A 4,854-nucleotide genomic window follows, 5' to 3' on the forward strand; every position below is an offset into this window, starting at 1 on the left:
GTGTCCTAGCTCATACTATCAGACCCTGATTAAACTTTTATTAGAGTGGGACATAGTCTGTTTTTTTCTGCTCACTGTATATATAGCATGAATGTTTAATCCAAGACACAGATTTATACAGAAACAAACTGCAATTACATATCTGTTTCAGAGAAATCTGAATAATTAACTTGATGGCACTAGGCTTGAGAAAGTGTAATCAAAGTGATTATTTTCATATAGCACTGTAGGGAAGCCTACCTAAGGACCAAATCTTAATTCTATTCAAGCTGATGGCTAAATGCCCATTGACTACAAAGGGACCACGATTTGGACCTTAATGAATGCTTGGTGCTGGAATACATTTCCTGAGGAACACATTTACTAAACAGATGTCTATAAACTCTGACACATTCAACACAGTGATGTTACTGTGGGAGACAAACTAGTAAAAAAGATGAAATTTAAGCTGAAGACTGACACCCCGTCTTTGTCTGCCCCCCACTTGTCAGTGTTTAGAGTTGGCTATTGAAAGAGCAATGGTCATAGAGTGTCTCCACATCTGATAATTGTAGGCCTCTCCCACAGGAATGTTTACTTTTTTCTTTTCTGCAGACTTCTGATATTAGTAGAATAGAATTGTTCTGCAATCCAAAATTGACCTCTGTTAGCCTATAGTGAGGCTTATTTAAAGCATGCTGTAATGGTGCAGTTTATGTAAACAAGCTGAAGTAAGCCAAAATCCTTGTGCCTGACAAAAACTGGCCTCTATGCAGAGGTATCTAGAATCTCAAAAGTCAAGTTCAGAGACAAAAAATGGGTTGCATTTCCCCAACTTCGGAGAGTCCACAATCTTTGAATATCATGTAGCAGGGGAGAATGAGTATGACAGTGCAGAACTGTCCCATGGATACAACCAGAGAGCCACTTACACAAGGCCAATTTTGGTTCTCGGAGCCAAGTAAAAGAGTTTCATGTGGGGAAATGCCATTGGGAAGGTGGAAATTATAATCTTCAATCCTGAGGAGGGGTCCTGCTTATGGGCCATGTTCTGGCCTCTTTACCCCATTCCGATGGCAAACCCCAACCACATCTCCCCACTGTGGAGTACTCCTAATGCAGAACAGCCTGGCACTGTCTCCTATGCAGTCTCTAGCATAGATGTGTGTCAAGAGGGCATGTGGCCAGAGTGCAACTCCTTGAGGCTGCTTTACATTTTACTGGGGGTTACTCTCCGATATTAGAGGGAGCAAAGATAGCTTAAAGTAATCTATGTTCCCTCCACCACCACTTGTCCTCGTCTACACCAACTGCGAAGTCGTGTCAGCATTGCATGTATTAGCTTGACCCTTCAAGGTCTTGTTCCGTCATGACTAGATTGTGTGGTGAAGACAAGCCCTAATTAGACTCTGTCTGGGAGAGTAACTCTAAAACTGACCGAGGGATCAGGAGAGTTTTTCTTTCAGATCCACTGCTCCTGTCTCTGCCTCAGGTTTCCCCCCACTTCTCCCCTACAGAGGAGCCCCACCGTTCGATGATACAAAGTAGGCCTCACATTCCCTGCCTGTCCCTGGTGCAGTGGAAGCAGGGCTGGCTCCAGGCACCAGCCTACCAAGCACGTGCTTGGGGTGGCACCTGGAGGGGGGCGGCGCTCCGGCCGGCCGGGGAGAGCAGGGCCCCGGCCGGGCTCTCCGCCCTCCTCCTGGCGCTCCGGCCGGTTGGGGAGAGCGGGGCCATGGCCGGGCTCGGCGCCCTCCCCTGCCGTGCTCCCCCAGGGGAGGGGGGGGGGTGGCGGCGGAAGGCTTTTTTTGCCTGGGGCGGCAAAAAAGCCAGAGCCGGCCCTGAGTGGAAGTGGGGTGATTCTGCTGTGTTTTGGGCCCTCTGTGGTAGGTAGAGAGCCATGTGATTTAGCTTTGTGAAAGCCAGGCAGCAGCATGAGCCGAAGCCCTGACACTGACTAGTGCACACCCTTTCTCCTTAACCTTCCAAGTCTGCTATGCATAATAAAAAATGAATAATTAATCAAAGAAGGTGAATAAATTACTTTAGCTTAAGGCATCAATAATAAGATCTGTGTAAATCTCAGCTGTTGACAGCACAAATCCTTCTAGGTGGTGGTTTGGCATTTCCTGTGCCCATAGCTGATTTTTCTCATACAAATTAACAGTGACTCCCCTATTTTTCAGTTTTGATATATACAATGGGCCCAGTCCCATGAGATGTATGTATTTGCACAACTCCTGTTGGACTCAGTGGGAGCCCCAACCACAATGGGCTTGTAAGACTGAGTACAATATGAGCAATTACCTAACAAGCCAGAAACAATGGGTCAATAATCACAGGGATGTTTAAATGTAGAGAGAGGCCACTGAAAGGGTGGGAATGCCCAGCCCTTAGAGCTAGTGAAAGGCACAAGAGCCATACATGGATAGCTCTTGTTTGCTGTTGATTCAAAGGGGTCTGTGAAGCAGACCCATGGCCATTCAGCAAAGGGAAGAGGATTCCCCTGCTTTGTGTCTTCCTCTGTCTTTGTACAGTGCTTAACACAAGCAGGTCCTGATCCTGACTGGGGCTTCTAATTGCTACTGCAATACAAATAATAATTTATAGTAATCCCTGCCAGCCCCCCCCCCCCCCCCTCCCCTCCCCCCCCCCCGACGATCTGGGAGCAACATTGTGAGGAGATCCTTGCAAAGTTTTTCTCTCCCTTAACCCTTTCCTGGGGGTTTGGTCAGGAAGGGACAATCTAAGCTCATATCAGGTAAAGGAACAGAACAATCTTTTATCTTAACTCCTCCCTCCTAAAGGTTCTGAACATTTTAATATTCGTCTTTCTCTATAATCTGCATATCGACCCTGGTCTTAATAAATAAATAAAAAGTGGATCTGCCCTAGAGACTGACTTTACCACTTCTAGAATGTGTTATAGGCCAGTTTATTTGTGTTATTGTTTTATTCAGTGTTTAAATGACCAATGAAATGTATCAAAATAATGTAAAAGAGATGTTGGTATGAAGAGGTAACACTTAATCAACAGTTTCTATAACAAAAATTTCTTGTTATTTTGTTTTTATGTATGCCCCCCTCTTACAGTTGCTCTTGGTTTGTAAGATAGCCTTCATCAAGGAACCATAACAGTCAAGTGTAATGGCTTCTTATGTGCACTATAATGACTATTGTACTTTGATACCCGACAGCATTCCACCATATTGTACACACCCCTCTTTGTGACACATCAAAACTTGTCTGAGAGGCCGTGCTCAGTGGATGCAGGCATTTTTTAGACAACATACTGCACACACTGCCCCTCATGAGACATTGTAGAAGACTATTTTTAACAAAAGTTAAAGTAGAGATATCTAAGAAGAAGCTTTTCCCGCACCTGAAAGCTGATTCCTTTTGAAAAAGGTTAGGTTCTGAGGAATTAGCCGTTGTTACTGAACTCTCTCCATTACACCATTCAAAGTGCTATTGAATACCTCATACCCACTTAGAAACATTAGGTGAAATATTAGGTTTTGTTGTGAAGTTGAGCATCGTCCATTAGCCTGGAGTTTTTAATGAAGAATAACGTTATTGCTTCACTAAATGTGCTTTTTAGTTATCTCTTCCTTATAAAAGGCCAGTATAGATGTCCCCAGCAAAGTTCAGAACATGTTTTGCTCCACTGAAATGGATGGTTAGTAACATTTACTTGATACTGGTAGTTATGATATATTCAGACACATAGAAAGGAATGGGAGAGCTCACCTATGTGTAGTATCACCACCCTTTAGGCCAGATTCTGATCCTCTGGGCAAAGCCCAAGTATGGAAAAAACCTATGGAGAGACATGGACTCCTTTACCTCAACCCAGTATCCAGCCACTCCTTGCTCACTACTTGAGTGCACCTCCACTCAAGGATTTTAGGCTAGTGGATCCATGTAGTTTGTGGGGTTGCCACCCACACCCTAGAGAAAGTTCAGGTTTGAAGTAGTGCTTTGTGACACATGGGGCTCATGAAATGTCCTGCTCTGCTTATCCAGGGCTCCCTCCTCACCCTCCACTGTTAGAACCTGCAGGTCTGAAACCTGGGATTACAGGGATTCTGGGCCACTGACACCTCCACATTACCTCAGGAGACTTAGGGCAGGCTCCTAAGGGAGGACCCTGGAGGCTGGGCTTGGCAGGAAGTACCGCCCAGCAGGACCTGAGTGGCGGCCCCTGACAGCCTCCTTTTTGGCCGATACCAGTACTTAAACCAGGAAGCAATAGAGGGCAGCTGTCGGAGCAACCACACAGACTGCCTGCCTGTCTCTGCTCTAGACCATGCTTGTGATAGCCTCTGGCTTCTGTCCCCGGTTTGTCCTCAACTTTACTGTTCACTTGCTGTCTGTAACCTGGTGCCTGACCCCGATTTCCTGGTAACCTTATCCTATCTGCCTCCTGTTACCCGACTCTCGCTTCACTCTCTAGCCTGTCTCGGGGTATGTCTATGCAGCAGAGAAAAACCCGAGGCTGGCCCATGCCAGCCGACTCGGGTTCATGGGGCTCAGGCTGCGGAGCTGTTTCATTACTGTGTAGACTTCTGGGGTCAGGCTGGAACCCAAGTTCTGGGACCTTCCCACCTCGCAGGGTCCAAGACCCTGGGCTCCAGCTTGAGCCCAGATATCTACACAGCAATGAAACAGCCCCACAGCCTGAGCCCCATGAACCTCAGTTGGCTGGCAGGGGCCAAGCCTGGGTGTCTAGCTGTTGTGTAGATGTACTCTTGCACTCTGACCCACCAGTAACCTGATCATGCCTGCCTCCTGATGTCTGACTCTCAGTTTGCCCTCTGGCTTGTCTCAGACTCTGACCTCCCGATACCCAAGTGCTGCTTTGACCACTGCCCT

The sequence above is a fragment of the Malaclemys terrapin genome, chromosome 9 (genome assembly GCF_027887155.1).
Source record: "Malaclemys terrapin pileata isolate rMalTer1 chromosome 9, rMalTer1.hap1, whole genome shotgun sequence".
Taxonomy (NCBI): Eukaryota; Metazoa; Chordata; order Testudines; family Emydidae; genus Malaclemys; species Malaclemys terrapin.